Source organism: Callithrix jacchus, chromosome X (genome assembly GCF_049354715.1).
Source record: "Callithrix jacchus isolate 240 chromosome X, calJac240_pri, whole genome shotgun sequence".
NCBI classification, from domain to species: domain Eukaryota; kingdom Metazoa; phylum Chordata; class Mammalia; order Primates; family Cebidae; genus Callithrix; species Callithrix jacchus.
This window is the reverse complement of record NC_133524.1, coordinates 29,848,232-29,860,936: the sequence shown is the minus strand read 5'-3', so window position 1 is coordinate 29,860,936 and position 12,705 is coordinate 29,848,232. Positions and strand designations below refer to the sequence as shown.

At 34.1% G+C, this 12,705-nt stretch overlaps 1 protein-coding gene and 1 non-coding gene across 4 annotated transcripts in view; both read right to left on the bottom strand.

Annotated features, from left to right (window-relative positions):
- The window catches only part of IL1RAPL1 (interleukin 1 receptor accessory protein like 1), a 1,361,951-nt gene that overhangs the window by 1,014,478 nt on the left and 334,768 nt on the right, over positions 1-12,705 (bottom strand). The window lies entirely within an intron of this gene.
- LOC118150815 (small nucleolar RNA SNORD74) lies at positions 4,516-4,583 on the bottom strand. Its single transcript, XR_004738950.1, has one exon. It is a non-coding gene; the product is annotated as a small nucleolar RNA SNORD74 (small nucleolar RNA).

Below are 12,705 nucleotides of genomic sequence, written 5' to 3'. Positions count from 1 at the left end.
ATAAAATACTTGCAAACCAAATCCAGTAGCACATCAAAAAGTTTATCCACCACAATCAAGTTGGCTTCATTTCTGGGATGCAAGGCTAGTTCAACATACACAAATCAATAAATGTAATCCATCACATCAACAGAAGCAAAGAAACCACATGATTATCTGAACAGATGCAGAGAAGGCCTATCACAAAATTCAACAGCCATTTATGCTAAAAACTCTCAATAAACTAGGTATTGATGGAACATATCTCAAAATAATAAGAGCTATTTATGATAAACCCACAGCCAATATCATGCTGAATGGGCAAAAACTGGAAGTATTCCCTTTGAAAACTGGCACAAGACAAGAATACCCTCTCTCACCACTCCTATTTAACATTGTATTGGAAGTTCTGGCCAGGGCAATCAAGCAAGAAAAAGAAACGAAGTGTATTCATTTATGAAAAGAGAAAGTTAAATTGTATCTATTTGCAGAAGACATGATTGTATATTTAGAAGACCCCATCATCTCAGCCCAAAATCTTTTTAAGCTGATGAGCCACTTGGCAAAGTCTCAAGATACAAAATAGTGTGCAAAAACCACAAGCATTCCTATACACCAATAATAGACAAACAGAGAGCCAAATCATGAGTGAACTCCCATTCGCAATTGCTACAAAAAGAATGAAATACCTAGGAATACAACTGACAAAGGATGTGAAGGACCTCTTCAAGGAGAATTACAAACCTCTGCTCAAAGAAATAAAAAAGGACACAAACAAATGGAAAAACATTCCCTGCTCACGGTTAGGAAGAATCAATATTGTGAAAATGACCATACTGCAAAAAGTAATTTATAGATTCTTTGCTATATCTATCAATCTACCATTGATGTTCTTCACAAAATTGGTAAAAAACACCCTAAACTTCATATGGAATCAAAAAAAAGAGCCTGTATAGCCAAGCAAATCCTAACAACAACAACAAAAAAGCTGGAGACATCACGCTACCTGACTTCACACTATACTACAAGGCTACAGTAATCAAAACAGCATGGTACTGGCACCAAAACAGAGATATAGACCAATGGAACATAACAGAGGCCTCAGAAGCAATGCAACACGTGTACAACCATGTGACCTTTGACAAACCTAACAAAAATAAGCAATGAGGAAAGAATTGCCTATTTAATAAATGGTGCTGGGAAAACTAGCTAGCCATATGCAGAAAGCTGAAACTGGATCCCTTCCTTACATCTTAAACAAAAATTAACTTCAGATGGAATAAAGATTTAAACATAAGACCTAACACCATAAAAACCCTAGAAGAAAACCTAGGCAATACCATTCAGGACAATAGGCATGGGCAAGGACTTAATAACTAAAACACCAAAAGCAATGGCAACAAAAGCCAAAATAGATAAATGGGGATCTAATTAAACTCCAGAGCTTCTGTACAGCAAAAGAAACTATCATTAGAGTGAACTGGCAACCTACAGAATGGGAAAAATTTTTGCAATCTGACAAAGGGCTAATATCTAGTATCTACAGAGAACTTAAACAAATTTACAAGAAAAAAAACAACCCCATCAAAAAGTGGCAAAGGACATGAACAGATACGTTTCAAAAGAAGACATTTATGCAGCCAACAAACATATGAAAAAATGCTCATCATCACTGGTCATTAGAGAAATGCAAATCAAAACCACATTGAGATACCATCTCATGCCAGTTAGAATGGTCATCATTAAAGAATTAGGAGACAGCAGATGCTGGAGAGGATGGCAGAAATAGGAACACTTTTACACTGTTGGTGGAAGTATAAATTAGTTCAACCATTGTGGAAGACAGTGCGGCACTTCCTCAAGGATCTAGAAATTGAAATACCAGTTGACCCAGCAATTCCATTGCTGGGTATATATCCAAAGGATTATAAATCATTCTACTCTAAAGACACATGCACATGTATATTTATTGCAACACTGTTCACAATATCAAAGACTTGGAACCAACCCAAATGCCCATCAGTGATAGACTGGATAAAGAAAATGTGACACATATATACCACGGAATACTATGCAGCCATAAAGAAAGATGAGTTCATGTCCTTTGCAGGGACATGGATGAAACTGGAAACCATCATTCTCAGCAAACTGACACAAGAACAGAAAACCAAACACCACATGTTCTCACTCATAAGTTAGAGCTGAACAATGAGAACACACGGACACAGGGAAGGGAACACCACATGCTGGGGCCTGTCAGGGGTGGTGGAGATAAGGGAGGGATAGCAGGTGTTGGGGGCATTGGAGAGGGATAGCATTAGGAGAAATACCTAATGTAGGTGACGGGGTGATAAATGCAGCAAACCACCATGGCATGTGTATACCTATGTAACAAATCTGCATGTTCTGCACACGTACCCCAGAACTTAAAGTATAATATATTTTTAAGAAGAATAATTTTAGGAGAGAAAAAGTGATTTTTAATTAAACTATATAGGGTTCTTTTTCCATGTGCTGACTGCTTTTTTAATGACAAGGAATATGCAGTACCATATCAATAATCCTTATTAAGTATTCTTATTTTAAAAATACTTGATATTTTTAGAAAAGACAATACCTAAAATATACAATCGACTTTTTCTATCAGATAACTTGAGTCTCAAATAGCTTCCATAATTCTCAAAACAATGTATTAGGTTTTCAGAAGTTTGATCTTCTAACAAAACAGAAAAAATCCCAGGGAGACAGACCGTTGAGAACAATACTCTTCAGTAGAACTTTCTACAATGATAAAAATGTCTTTCTGTGCTTTTCAATATGAAGCTACTAAGCACATGTGGGGGTTAGTACTTGAAATCTGGCTGCTGTGACTGATGAACCAAATTTTCTATTTTGTTTAATTATAATGAACTTAAATTTAAGTAGCCACAGGTGGCTAATAGCTATGGAATCACCTATCCAAATCTTATTCATCACTAGGTATTTCTTAGTTATTTGTAAAGCAAATAATCGAATGCCTTAAATATCTGCAAAATAGACTTCCTTTGGTTCTTTAGTAGTTCTGAAACATTTGTATGCTTAATAATTACTATACAGGGTTGCATATACAAAATCTGCAAATATTGAAATAGGCAATTCATAAAATGTTTAAAGGTCATTTTAACTCCTGGCAGTATTCACATGGTAAATTATAAATTAACCTTAAAGCCTGATTCTCCACTCTCTCACCCACTACAATAGTAAAAGTTGACATATGCTGAGAACTGACCTCAAAAATTAATATGGAAATATTTGGCAAAAAGATGAATCAGGTAGGTCATGTATCACAAATGATTTAGTCTTTGAAACTAGAAATACATACTTAATTTTATGCAATTATCTTCTCATTAAGAAATTTAAAATATTCATTCAAAAGTATTAATTTGCTTTATCTTTGGTATTAAAATTAATATTTAAATATTAATGCTTCCTTCCAGCAATTAAGTCATATGGAAATTTAAAAATTCCATTACACTTAAAATATGATAAAAATTCAAGCATTAGGTGGACTCCTAAACTGTATTTCTATATTTATATGAACATTACAAATATAATTTTGTTTCTTCACATGGATTGTGTTGTTTTTCAATGATGTAGATAACAGAATAAAAAAAACTTCCTCTCAACAGGTGGTCTGCTAAAATCAGAATGGCAGGCAGGTATAAACTATAGCAGCACTCGTTATGATAAGGAAAAGTCCAACTAATAACAGTATAAAGAAACAAGAGAATGACATGGTCTTTAAAACATTTCACGTGCCTTTGTATCTTCCAATCTAAAAGTAGTGTATTTTCCTCAGTTGAATATTTCAATAGTATAAATAAAATTTACTTTGCTACTTATAGTTTCAGTTCTTCAGTGAAAATCCGTGTATTACCATCAAGTACCTACTCCCTTGCCAGAGGATGTTTCACATGAGAGCCATATACATCTTTCCTTTTCAAATTTATAAGATCACTTTTCTTTTCAGGATTCATGCTTGGGCATGTTTTCTTTGAAACTTTTCTAGAAAAGTTCCTTGTGTGGGCAAAGCACCAAAAATTTGTCTTTATCAATCTGGTAGTGCAGATCCTCTGGGTACTTCTGAGAAAACTTCATGAGACTCATAATGCCCTATGCCATTCAGCATCTGTAGATAGAATAAAACTGATTCATATCTACTTGTATTCACATATTCTCTATCAAATGTGTTCATCGTATTATGATGACTGATATTCAAATCATTTTTAAGTGGCACTGAAATTGCTTTCTTTATGGATGCTCATTAATGGGTATTAAAATTTAAGCTATTATTGCATGCAATCATTTAAAAATTATTACTAAAATATTCCTTATGTTTGACAAAAAAAAAATTGGCAAATCAGATGATAAACCACAGATTGCTTCTTAAATCTTGGCATAACAAATGGGATTAATGCCATCTTGTAGTCTAACTCCATTCTACTAGAATTTTAAAGCAAACAGTAATTCTTTTTACTATTGTTTGTTTGTTTGTTTTCCATTAGAGTCTTTGGCATTCATCAACACTTTCAGATGTTCCTATCAAGATAGGTTTCATCAGAGGCTCTTTTTAGTGAGGGAACTACAAACCAAAGTCTTGTATATATGAGCCACTGAAAGAAGATACCTTGTCTACCTAGTGATCTAACCCCAAAATCCACAATAGAAACAGTGCCATATGAGATTTAAGTTTCAAACATTAAAGTCTTATTTTTAATACTTAATTTAAAAAATTCTTATTACATGCTTTTAAGATGACAAAAACCCATATTTTTCAATGTAACTTTGAAGTACTTCCAGTATTTAATATGAATACATCATTATAGAATTATAATTCAAGCATGTTTTAAGCTTTTCCCTCACATCTTATTATGAAAAACTTTCAAACATACAGAGAAGTTAGTTGGAAGAATTTTACAGTGAACACTCATATACCCACCATCTAGGTTCAATAATAAATTGTATTATATTTGCTTTATTACATATACATACATCTATTCATCCTTTTTTCAATTATTGCTCCATTTTATTTCAGTGTAAGTTGCAGACAAGTACTCTTCACCCTTAAAACACTTCAGCAGGCATATCATTAACTAGAGTTCAACATTCATGCTCTCTTAATGCAAACTTCATATACAAAAATGTACACATCTTAGGTGTACCATTCCATGAGTTTTGACAATCAAATGTGATCCTTATTCCTTGGCATTTGAGTGGCATATAAATTAAAATGAAAGTTGAAAATAAATAATATATTTTCAATCTGTTACTACTACTGTTTGGGTAATCCAAATGTTTCCAAAGAAAGTAAAAGTAAATTTATTTACTCCCAAGTATTTAATTTAACAGATTTATAGGTCACACCATATCATATATTTGGAATACTTATCAAATATATGATAATCAAAAGAATCACTCTCAGTGTTTAATAATATTTTTCAAATGTCATGAATTTAAATCTCCATAAAACACACTGGAATAAACTTTCCAAGTACCAATTTTAGGGTTAATCCACAATGTAGTCTCCTTATATAAGTAGTAGATAATGTCGATTTTGTCATTCAAGAACAGATTTTAATTAATTCTTTGATAATTGTCTTTGTGTTTTCAGCTCTTAAAAACCGATTAAGTTGACACTGTTACTAAAATTTTAGGGTTCAAAGGGTCAATATGGCTTTAAACACTCAATTCCTAGCCAAACCACTTATTTTTTAAAATGTCAAAGAAATATAAAAAAGATGACCCTGTTCCAAAATGAATCAAGAGAGAATTTAAACCTGTCAAAAACCATAGGATTTTGATACTGAAAACAGACAACTATTTTTAATTTCAGCAACAAAAGACTTTACGTAAGTCCTTGCTTTTAACTTTCAGCATTGCCAACAGTATTTGCTATGTGTTGACGATGGAATCTTGAAGTGGAAATTCTATAGGAAAGGCTTATTTTGCTTCTTTTTCAGAAGGAACGCATACAAGAATTTCACATTGCAGGATGACATTGCCCAACAATCATTCACTTTGTTCCAGTTGGAGACTTATGGCCACTTTGCTAATAAAATTTGGCATTAGCCTTTTGAAAAGTATAAATTACATTATTGCTTTGGATTCTTGTGCATTGAAACTTGACAACCTGATTTCAAACGACTGTATAAGAGACTGAGATAGTTTCTTGATTTCAAACTACAGTACAAGAAACTGATGGGCATGTAAGTTTCTAAACAATATACCTCCTCGGGTAAGACCAGGATGATTTCCCAATCTCACGTGACTTCTGAAAGTGAGTTTTTCATTTTTTGCAATTCTAGAAAGCCATTGGGACCCCATATCTTTAAAGCAGCAAATATACAGATAACATACATAAGACTTTTACAGTTTTGCCTCTAAGTTAAATATGTACAGAATAGGTGCCATGTACACAGTATTGTGGTAAGCATGAAATGGGATATAAAACATTACATGGCCACATTTTAGATAAGATCAAATGAATACATATCAAAATACAAGGAAGTACATACAAATGTAAATTTTGAAGCATAAAGGAATGAGTGTTAAAATGCTTTCACATAGTATTCAGAGATTTTTACAATGTGTTTATACACAGGCAGTAATTGAAACTGAACACAATTTATATCTAATGAAATTTTAAAGACAGAAATCGACTTAATTTATATTTGAAAGTTCATATTCATTTAAAATAATGAATCTTTATTGAATAAAGTAGTTTTTAAAAATTCCTTTAACATAAGGTGGATTAAGACCATTTTTCTTTTCTTAAACTATACATATCCTGGGCTATTACCGCTCTCCTCACAAAAGTGCTATATTTCACTAACCATTGCATTTTTTTTATTTTTTAGGTTTGTTTTAGTTAAGTTATTATTTTAGAGACAGGGTCTCACTCTGTCATCCACGATAGAGTGCTGTGGCTCATTGTAACCTCAAACTCCTGGGCTCAAGTGATCCTACTGCTTCAACCTCCCAAGCAGCACCAAGTAGCACCAAGTAGCATGCTTGTTCTACGAATCACCCTTTTTTTTCCATTTTAACATTTTGAAAATTGGGTTGCATCTTAAAATTAATGTGCCATCTAATATAATGGCTATTTACTTCAAAACTATGAATTAAGTGGCAATACAATCAAATTAAGGAACTATGAATGTTTACATTTAGTCTTTATAATTTAAAGTGCCACCATGCATAGCTTTTTTTTTGTTTGTTTTAGAGATGAGGTCTCACAATGTTCCCCAGGCTGGTCTCAAACTTCTGGGCTCAAGCAACCCTTCTACCTCGCCCTTCCAAAATGCTGGGAGTTTAAAAAAAAAAAAGAAGAAAACAATTTTAAATTAAAAGAAATAAATAAAACATTATTTAAATGAAAAAAAAATTAAAGCTGGGTAATGATTACATATAGGTTCATTATACCTTCCCTCTACGTTTGTTTGGTTTAAAATTTGCCATTACATTCTTGACCACTTGTGAGACAGAAGTAATAAAAGGCAGTTACAGGAGAATAGAAAATTTCAGGGAGCAGTTTCACATGACTAGCAAAAGGAAACTTGAAATAGTTGTATAAGCTAGGGACTGATAAGAACCTGATAAACTACATTGTGGGCCGAGCTGGCTAAGACTGACTAGACCCAAAATGATTCTGAAGTTGACCTAGGTTATACCTAGAAACTTTTTATATGCTTATTAATACAAAAAGACACACCCACCACTGACATGACAGTTCCAGGATCACCGATATTTGGTGTAAAAATGGATGACACCACCATTCTGAGAAATCTCCATCTCTTTCCAGGAATCTTCATGGACTGGTTTAAGAAACCCATAAAGGTAAAAACCCCAAACTCCACTGGGCAACTTTCCCTTAAGTATGTCTGCACTGCCCTTTCTTGAGTGTGTACATTTTACTTTTCAATAAATCTGTGTACATTCACTATTTTCTGATTTATCTTTCAATTCCTTCTCGCAGTGGTGTCAAGAGCCTAAATACAGGCTTGAGTCCTGGTCCCAGTGGCGGTTGGGGACCTCCCCTGGCCTACCACTTGAACCATGGAAGTGGGGGAAAAATCGAAGTTAGGAAACAAAAAGCAACTCCTTGATTTTTCTTAGTCATGGACCATTACATTAAAACTAAGGCAAGTTTTCCCCACAGAACATCAATTCACAAGACCATAAAATACAATCTGAAAACTACAAGGGCTTTTCATTCCAAACCAAGCTTTTTACCTTGGGAAAACTATTAACATATGTTAGTTATGCCCAGTTTGATACATTGGTTAGTGACTAAAATGCCTACAGGTTCCTCACAAATCAGTTATCTCTTTCCAGCAGCGCCAATGGTGTTTCTTTATTTTTTGGCTTTATAAGGTTGACAAAATGTATTAAATGGAAAGAAATAAACCCACAGTGTGAATCCAAATATGCTGCTGGCAGAACACTTTGCCAAAGTAGGCAGGATAATGCTTTCTTGACTTGAAATCCTCACTTTCTCTTTCCTCCAACCTGCTTCTCTGTAGTTTGAATCTAGTGTAGGCTTATTCCTAAGGCAGACGGTTTCTTTCAGCTAGCTGGCCACAGCAAGGTAGTCTTTAGTGATAGATGTGGGGTAGGAGGACAGAGAGAGGAGAGAGAGAGAGAGAGAGAGAGAGAGAGAGAGAGAGAAAGGAAAGAGAAAACGTGACTTCCACCAGAAGGGCATGTAATACCCAGTAATTTGAAAAAATTTTGAATTTAACTTTGCAATAGCATGGAATTAAAATGCCTTCACATAGAATATTTGGAGATGCTTGTTCTAACAATCACCCTTTAATTTTCTTTTCTATTTTAACATTTTGAAAATTGGATTGCATCTTAAAATTAATGCGCCATTTAATGTAATGGCTATTTAGTTCAAAACTAAAGAACTTCAAATTAAAGAACTATGAGTGTTCACATTTAGTCTTTGAAATTACCATTTCTCCCAATTCCACACACTAGAAACTAGAGTTCCACTCCTGTTTTGTTTTGTTTTTTTAACTCATGTTTCTAGATGAATACACAGAACCTTTATTTGTGTAAGAAGGACGTTTTCTGCTCTTCTCTTCACATTCTAATCTCAATCCCACCCTTCAGTCCCCCTCGTTCTCCATCTTCTTATCTGGCCCAATAAAACAGTAGTATCCTATTTTTCATTGATCATAATTACACATGCAAGGAGCTAGAATGTATTACTGGGCTGGATTAGCTTCTCTCAAAGTAAGAACCAAGTCAGGGGACTTCTATTCCTCAAAGAGGCACAGATAGTACCTCTGTGTGCAAGACAATTGCCTGTTCTTTGTTCGTGTTTTATCATCAGCCATTCCTGGCTGATTTGTCTTAAATTATGGGCAGACAGCAGAAGGCCTTATTTTAGGTTCAGGCAGAGCAGTTCGCTCTTTATGCAGCTATTGTTGACAGAGAGTCTTGTATTCTACTACATATTGGATGACTGCCAGACACTAATAAATCAAGTATTTTGGTCACCATTTAGCTATCAACTCTTTGCATATAACTTTTGAAAAAGGATGAGTGACTCTTAGCCTGGAACCAGAACACCCCCCAAAAGTACAAAAGCTGCAAATCTACGAAGACTATTTTTTTTTCCTGCTGCTGCTGCTGCTGCTGCTACCAGAAGAAGAAAAGATTTTGCAGACATTTATAGCTCTAGGTGGGAAAAATAGTACTTTTCAGGCTGAATGATGTCTGAAAGACAATAGCATTACTTCCTTATTAGGAACAACTCCGCTGCAAACACCCACATCATTGAAATTGTCATCATTGGGGCAACCGAGGAAGATTCAGAGCAGCAATATAGGTCAAATGACACATTCAAACCAACACTCAACTAAAAAGGAAAAAGCCAGTTTTACAGCTTAACAGAGTGCCGTATTTTAATCTAATTTAAGCAGGATTTAAAATATAGGTGTTGAGGAAGCTGTTGAGGTTTTCCAAGACAAGAGCTTATCATATAATGGTTTTGTAAAAAGGCTGATTCAGAAAAAAATGATATAACTTACTGAATGCACAAAAGAAAAGAAGGCAAAAGAATTACCTCATGTTGTACCTCGTATCCGCCAGAAAGATCAGACATGAGAATTAAATGAACTTTGAGCTGTTTTCTCTTCACATTTTAAGACTGGACAATGAAATTTATTGCCTGCCAGTCCGTAATACAATCAGACAAATTTAAATAATTATTCCTGCAAATACATAAAGCTAACCTAGCAAAGATAATTACACTTAATATGTTATATGGAATCTGAAATCTAACAGGTATTCTTGTCCTAGTATATCATATGGTCACACAGATTTTACACTTTATGAATATAAATTGCATTGTAGACTTTTTAAGCACATCCGTTAGCTGTAGCATTCATTTGTTATTTACAGTATTTACTTATCCATCTCTTAAAGAATTTATGAACGTATACATGTCAGTCACTGATCTAACCATTTTTCACAGATGGCTTCATATAACCAACAACTTTATAAAGTGGGTGTTTTTATGCCTCTTTCCAGATTAAAAAAAACTGAGTTTTAGAAGGGATAAGTACCTTATTCAAGTACAAATGGCTGGTAAGTGGCAGAACTAGAATTCAAACACAGGTTTGATTCCAAAGCCCACCCTTTAAAAAAATTCCTCTATAGATTTTCAATTCTATTTTTGTTTCTGAATACATTTTAATGGTAACTATAATCCAGCACATATCATAAGCATCTTTTTGAGGAGATAATGTTAATTTTATGGGAGAAGAGACATTTTCAGAGATATGATAAATGTCTTTAATTGCACATTTATAAACTACAATCACAAACAGAAATTGCTTGTCCCATGCTCACGCAAAGAACAGAGTAGCATTAAGTGAACAGATCACAGTCAGATATATTATGCCTTATGAAATAAGTTAATAAGGGTTGAAACACTGTATGCTTGATGAAATAAATTTCCTAAGGGCAACACACATTACCAGCTGTTCAAGTACTGTTCACTTCCCCGTAGGCAAGTATATCACTCCCTCAGTTATTGAACACATGTGGGTGTTCCTGTAATATCTTTCATCTCACTTACACCAAGAAAGAGTAAATAAGTATTTCTGGGCTTCAGCAAGAACAGCCTTTCACCTCTTATCTCCTATTCACCACTTAATAGCAAGTTACTTTCCTAAAAATAAAAATTAGAAACAATGTTAATTTCCTGCTAAAAACCTTTCAGTGGCTTCTCATTGCATTCGCAGGCTTCAAGAAGCTGAAATCCCCTATAAGGTTTTTCATGATCTACAACCTATGTTCTCCAGCACTTTGCCAGATCAACCTTTTCCTCCAAGGTAGGCTTCCCTCTGCTGCGTTCCCAGGTCAGGGCTTTCAGTCAGGCCTTTCTCTTTACCAGGAATGCTTCATCCTTTGTTTTCATATACGAAACACCTACTTAGCATCAAATCTCACTTCTAAAGTTCACAGACATTTCCTTGATCTATGCATAAGATTAATCACTTATGTTTTCACTTGCATGACATCCTGTCCTTTGCTTTCCCAGAGCCTATCTGAACTGCAATTGGCAGAGATGTGACCAGTCCTTCAGCTAGTTGAAAAAGATGCTCCAAAAGGGAAATACATACTTTAACGTCCTAGCCCTGTGAAGTATCTTGAAGAAACTAAACTTGCATGGGGGTACTGGCCTTTTAAAATCAAATTCCCAAAGTGTTATTGGTGGCATCCATTTCAGATAAAAATGCATTTATTTTGTTTCTTTTTCAATGTATTTGATTGGTTGGGTCACTGTCATTAAGAAAAGGAGTTCGTTCCTTCTGAGTAAATGCCTTGGGTCCTCTAAGTTTTGTTTCAATATGATATTTTTGTGTGAGAACTGTTAGTCAAAAATTTTTATATTACCAGTGTTAAAAGGAAATGTTTAATATAATAAGATATAGTGATTAATAGTGTTTCTTGAAAGAAGGAAATTACTAATGGAAAAAGTGGCATTTGCCAGAAGTGACAGCTTGTCAAACTCACTGTCAATATGTTTAAAGAAAATATTCATATAAAAAGGAAATCATGAGGAACAACAATAGCAAAACAGGAATTACATTTTTGAAAGTTAAATTTTTACAGTGCCCTCAGACAAATGGAGTTCAACTTTCCCATTTTAGGGAAAGTAGCCTCATAAATATAAACTAAGTATACATTTAATTGGACATCATTAACAAACTCAGAACTGAAGTAAAAAAATACATCATAAAAAATAGTAACACAGTTCTATACATAGATGATGATGATGGCCACAAAACAATGTGGATGTACTTAATGCCACAGAACTGTACACTTAAAATATTTCAAACTATAAATATTATATATAGTATACCACAATTTTTAAAAACACACTAAGTCAATCATTCTTTATTTTCACATATCCATCTGGAAACATATTTGCTGATATTTCCAACTCAGGTATAGTGTGTTTGAAATGTGGAGCCAGTGAGGGGTTGGAAGAACAGATATTGCCTTAACCTTTCAAAAATCCAGAGATAAGCTCAGTTACATGCTCTGTTGTCTCCCATACTAAGAATCACTGCCCTTGAACCATCATTACAGCCCACAATTATTCCAATCAGAGTTACTAAGTCTCAATAAATTTCATTTAGGCACTAGATATATAATGAATTGAAA